The sequence below is a fragment of the Euwallacea similis genome, chromosome 12, assembly GCF_039881205.1.
Source record: "Euwallacea similis isolate ESF13 chromosome 12, ESF131.1, whole genome shotgun sequence".
In the NCBI taxonomy this organism is placed as follows: Eukaryota; Metazoa; Arthropoda; class Insecta; order Coleoptera; family Curculionidae; genus Euwallacea; species Euwallacea similis.
Genome location: NC_089620.1, coordinates 4,474,160 through 4,491,882, shown reverse-complemented (window position 1 = coordinate 4,491,882; position 17,723 = coordinate 4,474,160). Strand labels below are relative to the sequence as shown.

Sequence of the window (17,723 nt, the reverse complement as noted above, 5' to 3'; positions counted from 1 at the left end):
TAGATTGGATTACTATAATTTGGTGGTATGAAAAAGAACCTGAATATAGAATTTAAAGCGAAGTTAGATAAGGTTAAATTAGAAGAGATTGATCCTGATGCTTGATCAATCCCGAACTGTAAACTAGTTGAACATATACCACTCTTAATACTTGCTTTTCCGCTAATATTTTCAAAAAATGTCTTGCCATTATATATATCAACATAAGCAAGTGTGGAAATTTCAGATTTATTCTTACTGCTTAACAAATTAGTGATAAATGAATTGAAATCTACATTAGTAACTTCTATTCCTTGCGCTTGTAAGTTTACATCTCCTGATAAGTTACTAGCCCAATCATGAAAACTTTTTCCTTGAGTTTTGATTTCACCATTTAAGCTTACCTGACCATTTACATTGTCAATTCCTATAACCTTACCAATCTTTTTAGTGTCCAAATTTACAATAGAAAACCTTGTATTCATTGAGTCTGATCTTAAATAACCCTGAAAAAACACTTGCCCGCGTTCTAATACGTAACTTGCCTGCCTGATAGTGATAGTGTTGTTTCTTATTACCGCATCCAAATTAAAATCTTTCAAAACATTATGCTCGGTTTTAAATTCTGCAGTATTGATTTGCACATTTGCATCAAAGCCTTCTTTGTCATCCAAAAAATCAATCTGCTTTGTTGACCATTGAATTTGATCTATCTCATTTCTTGAATTTCTTTTCGTCTCTACTAAATTCGGTAATGTAATAATTTTTCCATTAAATTTACTGCCCGTAAGGTTAACATCTAATAAAGGTTTGGCGTATTTTTGATCTGCTAATATTTTTGCATTACCGGTAATATCGAAATCTTCTCCAGATAGTTTTATTTTATCTGCAATTAGCTTACCTTTTTCCATTTTTAGCAAAAAATCCAAATTTTCAATTTTCGTATCATTCAATGTAAGGTTATTAACACGGGCCTTTATATTTGTATCATACTGAAAATTTTTCAGCCATTGCATTTTAGGTAAACTGCTAAATAATGAATGATCATATTTATCTGCATCAAGATTATGCATGCTAAATTCACCATCGATCACACTGCGTTTTTTTGTGTGGCTTACTCTAATTGATCCTTGCAAGGATTCCTTATTATTTAGCAGTCTAATGTCTGAGATAGATAATATTCTTGGTGCAAGGTGCAGTTTAGAACTTAGTGTAAATTGATTTTTCTGGTTTTCTTTCATCTTTATAGAAGGGAAAAAACATGAAATGAATGACTCAAAATCATTTCCTTCGACTAATAAATCACCGTTGAATTCAGATAGGACATTATTGTTTGAGATCTCTCCTGATAAATAAGATATATTATTGATTCCAGGAAATTTAAGAAGCGTATTAACTTTTACTTTGCCATCAGTGGATTTTAGTACAGCACGGAAATTGTCCAATATTTTGTTTTGATATTGAATGTTAGAAGCTTCTATATTAAAATTTAAGCTCAAGTTCTTTGGCACAACTGCTCTAAAACATTCCAGAAGGTCTTTTATATTCGTTGTTCTTTGTGAATCATTTTGTATGGAATCTAAGTCAACTTTACTGAAGCTAATATTGAGATTAGTGTGATCGCTTTTTCTATCGTTTTGTATTGTACCACTGGCTTGCATGCTTTTGGAATCAATTTTTAAGTCAGTTACCGTAAACTCACTTTCGTTAAGACTTATATTGGATGATATCTTGATATTTTCGCTAGGAATAACACAAGGGAGAAAGCTAAGATTAATGATTTTTGCTAAATTACTCACAGAACCGGAACTATTATTAATCGTTAGTGTTAAATTACCCTGGAGTTCTTCTTGATTTCTATTACCTGTAAATAGCAAATTTACAAAATTTGATTCAACACTAATGTGTACGTCCCTTTTTGTGATATCAACCTTTCCTGAAAAATCGTAATTATTATCACCTACCTTTACTTTACCAGAGAATTGCCTATTTTTTTTTACAGCAACCTCCTTTATGTTAACAATATCAGCGAAATCACTCTTAAAACTTACTTGGCTGTCTTTTATTACTATATCAACTATGTTACCACTGGCTTTTGCATTTATAATATTAAGTAAATTTTCTTTATTGCTTTTCATGCCAAACAATGTGATTGACTTTGGTTGCAATGAGAATAAAAGCAACGATAGGAACGATGGCCTTATTTCAATTTTTCTTACACTAATTAAATCTGATAACTTTTGCTCTTTATTTTCGTTGTATTGTATATATACATTATAGATAGTGAGCTTTGGGGTAATCAACGAAACTTTAATTTTTCCTCCAATATGCACTTTAGCATCATACGTCTTCTCCAACTCTTTTATAACATATCCTTTGTAGCCACTCCAATCCTTAAAAGTTGCAGCAACATGCATGAGAATTAATAGCAGCGAGATTGATAATATAGCATATAAAGAAAGTCTCATAATTTACACATGCTTAAAGTTTCCCTTAAATATTAAATAGAGAATACCAAAATAAACAATAACACTCAAAGCTATTAAAGTCGTTAAATAAACAATACGAGCCAACATTTTATCAAAAAATAATCCTGCCAACAAAGAATTAAAAATATAAAGGGCTATTGACATGACTACCGTTGCTACAAAAATTTTCATGACATTTAACAATAACGCTTGGCTAACCTTATACATTTTATTTATTGTTAAATAACTAATTAATAGAATAGAGTTTATCCAAGTGGAAACGGAAGTAGCAATAGCAATCCCCGTATGCTGATACTCGTTCATTAACAAAAGGTTTAGCACTACATTAATTCCAAGACACATTAGCGAAAATATGGTTGGTATTTTCAGATTGCCTTTAGCAAAAAATGTGGGTAGCAATACTTTATTTATAATAAATGCAGGTAAAGAAAGAGAAAATGCTATTAAAGTGGGAACAGTTTGCTGCACTGCATAATGATCAAACCGGCCGTAAGAAAAAAGCGTAAGTAAAATTATGTCGGGAATAATGATAAAGGCAGCAGTTGTTGGCATAATTAACATTAATCCTATGTTGAGAGCCTTGCTTTGTATTTTGACTATATTTTCAGTATTATTTACCTGTTTTGAAATTAAAGGAAGAAGCACTGTACCAATTGCAGTACCGATTATTCCCTGCGGTAGTTGATTTAGTCTATCGGCATAATATATATAGGACACCGCATTTGGTATAAAACTCGCCATGATTGTGTCAATCCATACACTTATTTGAGTTACACAATTGTTGATAATTACAGGTATCACACGCTTAAAAAACAACCTTACTTCATTGCTTAATTCAAGGCTAAAAGAAAAAGCTGCCTTTAACTTGTATGCACTAAATAGTATCAAAAGTAGCTGGAAAATTCCTCCTATAAGGACAGCTATAGAAAGGTTGTGCGCTGGAGTTTTTACGTAAGGCACAAACAAACTGATGATTAAACAGAGATTCAAAACGATTGGTGCAATAGCTGTTGAAGCAAAATGCTGCTTTACTTGCAGCATTCCACCAATAAGTGATGCAATTGAAACAAAGATTATGTAGGGCATCATAATTCTTGATAAAGTAACAGTAAGGGTAAACTTACTTTGGCCAAATCCAGGAGCAAAAATTTGAATTATATAAGGGGAGAAAGTTTGCATGATAAGGCAAAAAATTACTAAGATAATAAACGTAATGGATATTACACCACTTGCAAAATTAAATGCCTTCTTATTATCATGTGATTCTGTTGAATATAACGGTATAAAGGACGTGGTAAATGCTCCCTCTGCAAAAAATGCGCGAAATAGATTGGCAAAGCGAAACGAAGAAAAAAATATGTCTGCAAGAGAGTTTGCACCAATAACCGTAGCAATCAATACATCTCTTATTAACCCTGAGATCCTTGAAATAGCCGTAAAAAAACTAAATGTGAAAATACTTTTAAACATACCACTACTTCATTAGTATCAATACAATTAACTATAATAGTAAAAGTATCAATGAAAATATTTATTGGCTAAACTTAAAACCCTCTGCAAAAGGAAAGTTAAATAATCAATTGACTATTTGCGCTCGTATGTTAGATATTTTATATCTTGGCGGGCGTAGCTCAGTTGGTAGAGCGTCAGTTTGTGGTACTGAATGTCGCCAGTTCGATCCTGGTCGCTCGCCCCACTAAAATTTTCTGTTTGACGGAGATATGAACAAATGGTAATATATCAATTAATTAGGGAGGTTATATGGATGAAAGAGATTTAATACTTTTAGGTGCAGTATCGGTAATAGGTGCATTTACAGGTCTGGGATTGAGTTTTACAGCTTTATCACCTTTGGTTATAGGTGGAATTATTGCCGCCATTCCTGTAATATTATTAACTGCATATTTTATATGCGATAGTGTAAAAGAAGGAAAATTCTCCAAAGAAGCTCTTTTCTTCTTTGCTTGTATATGCGTTGCAATTGGAGTTGGCCTTGCTGCAGCCGCAACTGCTATTTTTCCTGGTGCAATGCTTGGAATGGGCTCTGCAGCTTTAGCATGTGCAACAATAGGAGTGATAGCACCGATAGCAGGGTTATTTGCAACCATGGCTATAATATTTGCTGCTAAAAAAGTGAATGAATATATTATATCATCTATAGTTGAGTGTTTTTCTTCAAAAGAGAAGGGGTACGAATCACTTTAAACCAATTAAGTAAGGTTTCTGCTTTCTGTTATTCTAGTGTGCAGCATATAGCTGTACGAACATTTGTTTGCAAAGGCAGTGTGTTAAGTGTTATAGCCGGTTTTGCCTCAAACACAAAGGGGTGTCATCCCAGTGCCCAGACACTGGGATCCAGAAATTTTATTAAGTTGGTAAGCATAAAAGTAGCCTTTTTATGTTAAAATACAACGTTTTGATGATTATGAAAAGGCTGGATTCCAGTGTCAAGCACTGGAATGACAAGAAGAGGACACTGAGATGACATTATAGGGGCACTGACTACCTGCCACACAAATTACCTGCAAACTGCAATGTTTGTACAGCTGTACGTTACGTGCTGGCATGACATCATTTGTCGTGCGAATTACCTTAGCAAAAACGAATGTGCGTATAGTTGTATGTGCAGTACGGAGTAACAGGAGAGGTATCACTATAAAATTTGACATTAACCGCTAATAGTCGGAATATTAGTAGGGTACGAATTACTTAAAAAGCATGCATAAATATGATGTAGTGGTGGTAGGTGGTGGTCATGCAGGGTGCGAAGCTGCTGCTGCTGCAGCTCGCCTTGGTGCAAACACGCTGCTTATAACTCATAAAATTTCAACTATAGGGGAAATGTCCTGCAATCCAGCAATCGGAGGAGTTGCAAAGGGTGTTGTAGTCAAGGAAGTTGACGCTCTTGATGGAATAATGGGAAGAGCAATCGACCGAGCAAGCATACACTCAGTCATTTTAAATAGCAGCAGAGGTGCGGCAGTGTGGGGACCACGTGCACAGGCAGATCGAAAATTATACAAGCAAGCAATACAGGAAATTATTCTAAATTATAATAATTTGACGGTAAAAGAAGAGTCAGTTGACGATTTCCTTATAGAGAGTAATAACAATGGAGAATTGTGCATTAAAGCTGTAATAACAAGCTCAGGGGAGCATATACTGACAAGCAAAGTCATTTTAACTACAGGAACTTTCCTGCAAGGTGTGATTCATATAGGAGAGCAGGTAACTCCTTCGGGGAGAATGGGAGATAAGCCTGCCGTAGAACTTGCAAATACGTTGAAGAAGTATGATTTTAGATTAGGTAGACTGCGTACCGGAACTCCACCAAGGCTTGATCGTGGCACTATAAACTGGTCAATATTGCAAGAACAAGTGGGTGATAACTCACCTGTGCCGTTTTCTTATCTCACAGAAAAAATTAACCAACCTCAGGTATCATGCTTTATTACCCATACTAATGAAAACACGCATAAAATAATTAGAGAGAATCTGCACAGGTCAGCTTCTTCGTATTTGGATGATATTATAGCACCAAGATACTGCCCATCAATTGAAGTTAAAGTTAATAAATTTGCAGAAAAAAGTAGTCATCAAATATTTCTAGAGCCAGAAGGCCTGGATGATGATACTGTATACCCGAACGGAATTTCAAATTCATTGCCTATTGAAGTGCAGCGTGAAATGATAAAGAGTATCAAAGGACTTGAAAACGCAGAAATACTAAGGCCTGGATATGCAGTTGAGTATGACTATATTGATCCACGAGAACTAAGCCATACTCTTGAAACTAAGAAAATTAAAGGCCTATATTTTGCTGGCCAAATTAATGGCACCACTGGATATGAAGAAGCAGCAGGGCAAGGAATTATTGCCGGGATCAATGCAGCACTTTCTGCATCTGAAAAAAAAGAAAGCTTTGTTCTTCATCGCACAGACTCATATATCGGCGTAATGATAGATGATCTAGTCATCAAAGGGGTGATCGAACCTTATAGATTATTTACCTCGCGTGCAGAATATAGGCTAGCTATCAGGTCAGACAATGCAGATAGAAGATTAACACAAAAAGGTTATGATATTTCCCTCGTTTCGCATGAGAGATACTCTGTTTTACAGAATAAACTTGAATCCATTAAGCAGCTTGAAGAGAAGTTAGGGAGTCTGACGATTACTCCTGAGCAGCTTAGGTCTTATGGTATCAAAATATCTTATGATGGGATAAGAAAAACGGCACTAGATTTACTTAGCTATCCAAACATCGACTGGAATAAATTACAAGAAATATGGCCGGAGTTAAGCAGCGTCACGCGCTGGAATGACAAAATGGGACACACCAAAGCGGATAATAGAGCTAAGAATGAAATATGCGAAGCGGTTGAAATTGAAGCAAAATACAAACCTTATCTAATAAGACAAGAAGCGGATATGAAGTTTTTACGAGAGGAAATTAACACTCAAATTCCAATTGATTTCAACTATTCACAAGTTAAAGGCCTGTCAAGTGAAGTAATAGAAAAGTTGCAGACGATAAAACCAGCGACGATTGGCATTGCAAAGCAAATACAAGGCATCACTCCTGCAGCGATAGTGAGCATATTAGTGTATTTGAGAAACAGGAAAACGAAAGTGGCTGCTAATTTTGTATGAGGTGTTCTATGTCAAAAATCGAAGAATTTCGATCTTTTATGCGTGAAACAAATGTTGACGCATTTATATTGCATACTAAAGATGAATATTTAAATGAGTATTCAGAGGAGCTAACAAAGCTGTGTGGCTTTACAGGAACAAATGGGCTACTTATCGTTACAAAAGACAACAAGTGCCCATTTTTTACGGATGGACGCTATATCACACAAGCTCACAATCAGCTCGATCAGGGCAATTTTCAAGTATATAATATACAAGAAGAGGATCCACGCGAATGGATAAAAGCAAACTTAACATCGACTGCCTCACTAGGTTATTATTTGCAATATTTTACCGTAAAAGATATAAGAAAGTATGAGAATATCTGTAAATTAATACCCTGTTTAGCTGGAAAAAAAAGTGACTATCGAAAACAAGCAGTGGTTTTACATTCTATTGAATATGCTGGTGAAAGTAGTAAGGACAAATGTGAAAAAGTCGCTAAAAGTATAGATAAAGAAGCTGAAGCAGTGCTTTTAACTGATCCAAATTCAATTTCATGGTTATTAAATTTAAGAAATGAAAATGCTAAATATACTCCATGTATATTGGGCCGTGCTATATTGTATAAAAGCGGTAATGTTGATTTGTTTATTCAAGATAAAGAACATTCAACTATAGAAGCAAATTTAGGCAACCATATAAATATTTTTGATATTAGTGGGCTAGAAAATTCGCTGCACAAGCTAAATTCAATAGTTGTAGATCCAAACACAACTCCAATGAGTATCATGGCTGTAATAAAAGATAAACAGGTAGCTGAAAGAGAGGATCCTTGTTTAATTCATAAAGCAGTAAAAAATCAAACTGAAATAGCTGGGGCTATAAATGCGCACATCAGAGATGGAGTGGCAGTTACAAACTTTCTACATTGGCTTGAAAATAATGTTGGTACAGAGCTTGAAGCTGAAGAGAAACTCTTAGAATACAGAAAAGAGCAGAATTTGTTTAAGCAACTAAGTTTTCCAACAATTTCAGCATTTAATGAGAATGGAGCAATAATTCACTATCGTGCAAGCAGTAAGACGAATAAGGTAATTCAGAAAAGAGGACTATATTTGATTGACTCTGGTGGCCAATACCTTGACGGCACAACTGATGTGACAAGAACTGTAGCAATTGGCAGTCCAACTAATGAGCAAATAACCCACTATACAATAGTGTTGAAAGCTCACATTTCTATAGCAAGTGTTGTCTTTCCCCCCGGCACTACTGGTGGAGAATTGGATATATTGGCACGTACGCATTTATGGAAATTTGGAATGGACTATATGCATGGTACAGGGCATGGAGTAGGAAGTTACCTATCAGTACACGAAGGACCACAAGCAATATCAAAAAGTAATAAAGTGAAACTCACGCCAGGGATGATACTTTCCAACGAACCTGGCTATTACATTCCGGGAGAGTATGGAATAAGAATTGAAAATCTGATATATGTTGACAGGCAAGAGAATGGCTTCTTAAACTTTAAACAACTGACCTCTATTCCATATGATAGAAGACTAATAAATGTGCAAATGCTTACTAAGGATGAAATTGAATGGATAAATGGCTACCATCAATTTGTCTATAAAAACTTAGAAAATAGCGTAAAAGATAAGGAATGGTTAAAGAAGGTATGTGACCCTTTATAAGCAAAGGAGCATTTTTTATTATTTAAAAAGTATTAATGCAATTGTGACAGGTATTTTGTATTGTTTTTAATTTTAAAATAATATATAATAAAGAACACGTATTTTTAGGTAGGTTATAATTATGATAGACAAAGGGCAAGAAGATGAATTTATGAAGCAGTATATGGATACTTGCAAAGAGCAAATAGAAAAATTAGCCAAGGATCCTGAATTGCTTAATCAGACTTTAAAACCATTTATGCAAATGTCTCAGCAGCTTATGGCTGGTGGTATGTTAGAAGGGGATATGCCTGGCATGATACCTGATTTGGGCAGTATGGATGTTAACAAGATGATTGCTCAGATGAAGGAAATGATTGACTACATAAGAGGTAACTATAAGGAACTAATGAAAGAGCACAGCTCGCAGATTCAAGAGCTTGATGAATCCAGTAAAAAGCTAAGAGGCTTAGTTAAAAAATTGATAGAAAAGATCGAAAGTAAGTAAATAACATCTGGATTTCTGTCATTCTATATACAACTTTCTAGTTGGACGGTAAGTCGAGGTCAATTATTGATGTCATGAAAGTAGCTGACACTGGTTCCTTTATGACGGCAGTGCCCAGAGGTGTCATTCCAGTGCTTGACACTGGGATCCAGGAATTTTATTAAGTTGGTAAGTATAAAAGTAGCCGTTTTATGTTAAAACACAACGTTCTTGATGAGATTACGGCAAGGCTGGATTCCAGTGTCAGCTACTTTCATGACACCATTTGCTGTGCAATTTACCTTCAAAAATGAATGTTCATACAGTTAGTGCGACCCGAAAGTCGTGATTTTGTGATGGTAAAATTCCATCTTCCCTAGACATCGGGGGTAATGTATGTCTCACATTTTAGAGAGTGGCAACCTCTAGGATGCAAGCATGAGATAAAAGCAGGTAACACTAAACCTTATAGTGAATCCCTGCAAACAGAGTTAGATATGGTTACGAGAGGAACCAATGCCTGAATTGTCGTAACGAACGATATGCGAAATAAGGTTGGTTAACGCATAGACCAAAAGGTACGGAGAAAGTGGATAATTAGAACTTGACTGGTCTGATTAAGATGTTTCCCATCTCCCGGCAAAAAGTTGGAACCTAAGTCTAACATGAAACAATTTCATGGAACGGAGTAACATTATAGATGCTCTTATTCTTTAAGCAGGGAGCCACCCGTATGCACCTATAATGAGGGATTGTCTAAGAAGCCAAGGCCTAAAGTAATGTTTAGGATATGCTGACGTGGACACTGTAATTTGGAAGGTAAAGTTGTGAGTAGTGGTTAATATGTTATGAGCCAACATTAAGTGTTAGGTATGAATGAATACGACTTCTCTAGTAATATAGAGAATGCTGTATTTAAGCTATAAAAACAAATTTACCAAGCTTTGAAATGTTAATTACATGGAGAAGTATGTATGACAAACACCAAGTTAGAGAGAAGCCGGATGTGGTGAAAGTCACTAGTCCGGTTTTGAAGTCGAGTGGGGAGAGGTGACTTTCTCCACTTAGATAACTGAGCTAGTGTACATAATTGCACATGGGTTTTTACAAATTTGAAAATTAGTGTTAAATAAAAATATAAATGCAAAAGGAAAAGAAATGATTGAACTTAAAGGCCCAGAAATTTGTGCAGGCGGAAATAAGAAAAATTTGATTATTTTTTTACATGGTTGGGGCTCAAGTGGCGATAATTTCATTCACCTTGCTAAAGTTATGAGCAAGTTTTTACTGGGTTCATATTTTGCAGTACCCAATGCTCCGTTTGAAAGAGAAATAGGTGATGGTTATCAGTGGTTCAGCTTGGAAGATCGTAGTGAGGAAGCGCTATATAATGGAGTAAAAAATGCTACATCAATTGTAAATCATTTCATTGATACAAAATTAAAGGAGCTTAATTTAGAAGATACGCAACTTTCTTTAGTTGGATTTTCTCAAGGAGCAATGCTTGCAATACATACAGCTCTCACCCGCTCTCAATCCTGTGCATCAGTTGTTGCATACTCTGGTAGGTTTCTTTCACCTTCAAAAACTGCACCAGAGATCAAGTCAAAACCTAACATATGTGTTATCCATGGTGATGCTGACGATGTGGTACCTTTTTCGTCTCTCGACTTAGCGGTTAAAGCTCTGAAAGAAACAGGGGTAAATGTTGAAGGGCACCCAATTCATGGATTAGGGCATATTATCAATGAAGAGGGAATAAAATTAGGAGTAGAATTTATTAAGAAGAACTTTAAAAATTAATTTTCATGCACTTGTTTTGCTTTGGTTATGGATATGTAGCTAAATTTTTATCGAAAAAATTACTGAACTTAGGTTGGAAAGTTAGTGGCACATCAAGAAGTAAAAATATACAAAATGTAATCCTCTTTAATTATGAGAAAGTTAGCCAAGATCTACTTAAAAGCGCAACGCACGTTTTAATTTCTATTCCTCCAGATGGTGATGATGTTGTGGAGAGATATGGTGATTGCCTGCAAAATGTTAAATGGTTTGGTTATTTGTCTGCAACTAGCGTCTATGGTGATCACTCTGGTAATTGGGTGAATGAGGAATCTGAAACAAAACCTATAGAAATCAGAGGAGAAAAGCGCCTTAGATCTGAAAAGAGGTGGCTGAATAGCAAACTGCCTGTACATATTTTTCGTTTAGCTGGAATATACGGTCCTGGTAGGAACGTGTTAATTGACTTGCAGCTTGGCAAAGCAAGAAATGTGAAAAAAGAAGGGCATTTTTTTTCTCGTATTCACGTTGAAGATATATCGAATATTTTATTTTCTTCCATGCAAAACATAAAACCTGGTGAAATATACAATTGTGCAGACGATTTACCCACTACACAATCTGAAGTGGTAATATATGCGACCAAACTTCTCAATGTTAGCCCTCCAGAACCAATTGAGGCTTCTTCCCTACCAGATTATGCACAGAGTTTTTATTTAGGATCAAAAAAAGTAAGTAATGTTAAAATTAAAAAAGATCTTAATGTCTCTCTAATTTACCCTAACTACAAGGTGGGATTAGAAAGTTTGCATGTAAAAAAAACTGAAATCACATCAGAATGATAGATAGGCTTATTGTCACTGCCATTAAGTTAAGGAAAGAATAGTTAAAAACTGAACTAAAAAGTCAGAAATAATTAAGGATTTATGACAAATACTGAAACAGAATAGAGTAAACTTTAAAGCAGATAAACTCTGAAGTGTAAATTACTTAAGAAATAGTGACCTTACCCAGAAAAAGTGGAGAGAAAGAAAAGAGTTTTTTTGGGTAAAATAAAATTTTGGAGGATTAGAAATGGTAAGAGAATATACAGCAGAATTCAAATTGGAAGCTGTTAAACTGGCAAATGAACAAAGAAAGGCAGGTCAAACAATTACAAAAACAGCAAAGGATTTAGGAATAAAGGGTGGTTTATTAGGAAAATGGATAAAGAAACACAACGAAAAAAAGTCGGCAGCAGAAGCATTTCCAGGTAGAGGTAACATGGCTCCTTACGACAAAGAGAGGTTTGATTTACAAAGAGAGTTAGCAAGAGTAACAAGGGAAAGAGACATTTAAAAAAAAGCCCTGGCCAGTCAAAAAGAGTAAAATATTTTTTTATATAGTAACTGCTATAAAGTACAGGAATTATGTAGGATTTTCTGCTAGTGGCTACTATAAGTGGACCACAAGAAAAATAAGCAGTAGAGAATCAGCAAATAATGAGCTACTCGCAGCTATTCAAAAAATATATCAAGTTTCTAAATGTAGATATGGAGCTCCTAAAATTCATGCTGAATTGAAGGCTTTGGGTAAAAGTTGCAATTTGAAAACGGTGCAAAGTATTATGCAGAAAAATGACATCAGGGCTATACTGAGAAGAAAGTTTAAAATTAAAAAACAACGAACAGATAATAGAGCTGTAGCTCCCAATATACTAGATCAAAACTTTATTGTTGATCAACCAAATAAAGTATGGGATTACTTACATCAAAACCAAGGAGGGATGGCTATATTTGGCAGCAATAATTCTCACGTATGGTAGTTAATGAGTAGTGCAATAAATAAACAATTGGTTATGAACTCTTTATTAATGGCCATTAATAGGCGTAAACCTGTTAAAAATCTACTGCTGCACAGTGACCAAGGTTCACAATATACTGCGCAAGGGTATCAATATCTCTTAGCTGTAAAGAATATAGATGAGTAATAAAGGCTGTTGTTACGACAATTCTGTTGCAGAAAGCTTCTTTAGCTCATTGAAAAGAGAAATACTTATTGATACTTCACAACACTCTGCTCAACAAACTAGAACTGCAATATTTGAATACATAGAAATTTTTTATAACAAACAACGTCACTATTAACTATTGCATTCCAGAACAATTTGATGCATCATTCTTTTTGTAAAAAACATTCCAAACTTTCTCTCCACTTTTTCTGGGTAAGGTCAACCAATGATTACCTATCAATCTCACCAAAAACTATATCGAGTGAGCCAATAATTGCTGCAACGTCAGCAAGCATGTGTCCTTTTGCCATAAAGTCTAAGGCTTGTAAATGCGCAAAGCCAGGTGCTCTTATTCGGCACCTATAAGGTCTATTGGTACCATCTGAAACTATATACACTCCAAACTCACCTTTTGGTGCCTCAACAACTGCGTAAGCCTCACCTTCTGGTACGTGATATCCTTCTGAATAGAGCTTAAAATGGTGAATCAGAGCTTCCATAGATTTTTTCATCTCTGCTCTTGACGGTGGAGAAATTTTTCTATCTTCAGTTTTTATTGGCCCTTCAGGCATTTTCTCTATGCACTGCTTCACCAAACTGATAGATTGCCTAATCTCTGCCATTCTAACTAGATAACGGTCATAACAGTCGCCATTTTGGCCGATCGGTATATCAAAATCTAGTTGATCATATATCTCATATGGCTGGCTTTTTCGCAAATCCCAAGCAAGCCCAGCAGCGCGCAACATTGGGCCACTAAAGCCCCAATCAAGTGCCTGTTTAATTGATATTTCACTAATTCCTACAGTGCGTTGCTTCCATATCCTATTTTCTGTTAAAAGTTCATCAACATCGTCTATATATTTTGGAAATTGCTCTATAAACTTTGCAATATCCTCAATCAAATCTTCTGGAACATCTGCTGCAATTCCACCTGGCCTGATGTAAGCTGCGTGAAACCTTGCACCTGAAGCTCTTTCGTAAAATTCCAGTATTTTTTCTCTTTCTTCAAAGAGCCATAAAAGAGGGGTCATTGCTCCAACATCAAGTGCTTGAGAAGAAACGTTCAGTAAATGATTTAGTATTCTCGTAAGTTCACAAAACAAGACACGTAAATACTTTGCCCTAATTGGCACTTCACATTGCAACAATTTCTCCACACAAAGTGAATATGCATGCTCTTGTGACATTGGTGATACGTAATCAAGGCGATCAAAATAAGGCAAAGCTTGAAAATACGTTTTATGTTCTATTAATTTTTCAGTACCGCGGTGCAAAAGCCCAATATGGGGATCTGCCCTCTCGATCACTTCACCATCCATCTCTAAAACAAGACGCAACACTCCATGTGCAGCTGGGTGCTGAGGTCCAAAATTTAACATCATTGTCTTTAGATCGGGCATGTCCAGTAATTTAAGATATTAAAATTGTATAGGCTAAAGTGCGCTCAAAGTCAATAAACTTCTTGCATAGGCTACAACTATCATTCAATAGAAACAAAAACTTTTACAATGGCTAATAAGTGTTGGTAAAACTAAGTCACTTTAGCTATAGAATGACAAAAAAGGTTTGCATTAGCCAAATTTTTAGTTGAAGTAGCATAAGAGGTTAAAGGAAAAGCTTTGTGTTAATGGATTCATTTCAGGTATAGTATAGATAATACCACAATACTTATAAAATGGATCATGTTGTTAATGCGTATAATAGACTTGACACTCCTATAGTCAGGGGAGAAGGGGTATATCTTTTTGATAAAGATGGTAAAAAATATTTAGATTTTGCTGCAGGTATTTCTACAACTTCTTTAGGGCATTGTCACCCATACATTACAGATAAGCTGAAAGAGCAATTGAGCTCACTATGGCACTGCTCTAACATTTTCACTATTCCCGAGCAAGAAAGGCTTGCTGAGCGTTTAACAACCCTGACTTTTGCAGATAAAGTTTTTTTCTGCTCAAGTGGGCTTGAAGCAACAGAAGCTGCAATTAAGTTTATTCGTCGTTACTTTTATTCAAAAGGGCAAGCAAAACGTAATCGTATTATTACAATTGAAGGAGGCTTTCATGGCCGCAGTATTGCTGCAATTTCTGCTGGAGGCAGTGAAAAATCACGCGAAGGTTTTGCTCCGCTCCTTTCTGGTTTTGATAAAGTGCCAAGAAATGACACTAAAGCATTAGAAGAAAAAATCAATAATGAAATAGCTGCTGTATTTTTAGAGCCCATACAAAGCGAAGGTGGAGTATATCCACTAGACGTAGAATATCTTCAAAAAGTAAGGGAAATAACAAAAGCTCAAGGAATAATTTTGTGCTTTGATGAAGTGCAGTGCGGATATGGACGCATCGGTTCTTTATTTCATTATCAAAATGTCGGCATTGAACCTGATATGCTAACCTGTGCAAAAGCTATGGGTAACGGTTTTCCTTTAGCTGCATGTTTAGTGAAAGATTACATAGCAGAAGCAATCACTCCAGGAACTCATGGATCAACCTATGGTGGCAATCCACTTGCCATGACTATTGGTAATGCAGTGCTCGATATAATGCTAAAAGAAGGCTTTTTTGATCATGTTAAAAAAATTAGTAAAGATTTAAAAGAAAAGTTGTTGCTTTTAGCTAAAGAATTTCCTGAGATGATTTTAGAAGTTCGTGGAGAAGGGTTACTAATGGGAATAGAACTAGCAACTCCTGTAGCTAATAAAATTATTAGTCGATCTCTTGATAAAGGTTTAATAATAACTAGGGTTTTAAACAACAAAGTAGTAAGGATAACCCCACCACTTATTATTGAGGATGAGCATGTGAACGCAGCGTGTAATATGCTTTATGATTTATTTTTTAAAATTAAAGATATATAAAATTTGGCAATATAAATTTAGGCTTGCAAATGCCTCTCATAACATGTAAAATTAATTTTGTTTTTTATCACAATAACATCGTACTTTAATGGATTGGTTATTGGTCTTAGTATCATCAGCAATTTTTATTTTGTTAATTTTATCGTTTTTGTTCTCAGGAGCAGAAATAGGCTTAACCTCAATTAGCCGTTCTCGAGTTAATAAGTTAAAGCTAGACGGTAACAAAAGAGCCAGGATAATAGACCGCTTATTAAATAGGAAAGAATTGACAATAGGAACGGTATTGCTCGGCAATACAATTATTAATATTACTTGCTCTGCTGTATTTACAGCAATATTTATCAATCTTTTTGGAAATGAGGGCATTCTCCTATCAACAATTATAATGACATTTTGTATTTTATTGTTCTGCGAAGTTCTACCAAAAACTTATGCTATTCAAAATCCTGAAAAATTTGCATCATTTTCTGCTTATTTTGTATTGTTTTTTGTAAAGATTTTTTCTCCATTGACGCTAGGTATTCAATTTATTGTTAACCTCATCTTGAAATTATGTGGACTGCATAAAGATAAGGAAGTGATATCTGCAGCGGATGCAATGCGTAATATGATTACTCTTCACCGCAGTGAAGGAACTATGTTACAACAGGATTTAGATATGCTAAGCAGCATACTTGATTTGGCTGAGACAGAAATATCACAAATTATGACCCATAGAAGAAACCTATTTTCTCTTGATATAGATCGGAATAAAGAAGAGTTAATAAGAGAGATTTTAACCAGTAGTCACAGTAGAGTACCTTTATGGCAGAAGGAACCAGATAACATTGTCGGGGTGATTCACGTGAAAGATCTAATAAACGCCTTGCGTGAAAAGGATAGTAAAACAGAAGAAGTTGACATTGCCCAAGTTATGTCAAGGCCTTGGTTTATACCAGAAAGTACGCCGCTCAGCGTGCAACTTCACAACTTCCGTAAGAACAGGAAACACCTTGCATTTGTTATTGATGAGTATGGAGCACTGCAGGGAATTGTAACCCTTGAGGATATACTGGAAGAAATAGTTGGGGAAATTTCGGATGAACATGATTTGATCACGGAAAATTTTATAAAGAAAATATCTGATAATATGTATCACATAGAAGGAAAATCTACTATTAGGAACATTAACAGGCAGTTACACTGGAATCTCCCTGATGAAGAAGCTACAACTCTAGCAGGTATGATTGTGAATGAAATAGAGCGCATTCCTGACGAAGGCGAGGAGTTTTCCATGTATGGTTTTCGCTTTAAGATTTTAAAAAAAGATAAAAATATTATTACTGTTGTTGAAGTGCAAGTAAAAACTGGTAATACTAGTAGCAGCAATTAATTAGTGGAGTTTCATGGAAGATACAGTAAAAATAACGGCTGAAGAGTTGAAGGGTTACATAGAGAGAATCGAAAAACTTGAACAAGAAAAGAGGGATGTGCAAGATCACATTCGTGATGTATATGCAAAAGCTGCAGATGAAGGTTGGGATACAAAAGTGATGAAACAAATTATTAGGCTGAGGAAGATGGATGATGATGACAGAGAGGAACAAGAAATATTGCTTGATACCTATAAACGTGCATTGGGAATGAACTACGAAGAAGAGTTAAGTGAATAGCAGAATTGTAATTGGAATAAGTGGAGCATCTGGTTCTATTTACGGTGTGCGTATTTTAGAAGCGTTGAAAGACGTCGATTATGAAACTCATTTAGTGATAAGCAGTACTGGGAAAATAACTTTAGCTCACGAGATTAAAGAAAAACTTGAAGATATTATATCGCTTGCAGATTTTTACT

At 35.3% G+C, this 17,723-nt stretch overlaps 1 non-coding gene across 1 annotated transcript; it reads left to right on the top strand.

The window, feature by feature from the left end:
- Window positions 1-4,088: 4,088 nt before the first annotated feature.
- TRNAH-GUG (transfer RNA histidin (anticodon GUG)) lies at window positions 4,089-4,161 on the top strand. Its single transcript has one exon. It is a non-coding gene; the product is annotated as a tRNA-His (tRNA).
- The last annotated feature ends 13,562 nt before the right edge of the window (window positions 4,162-17,723 follow it).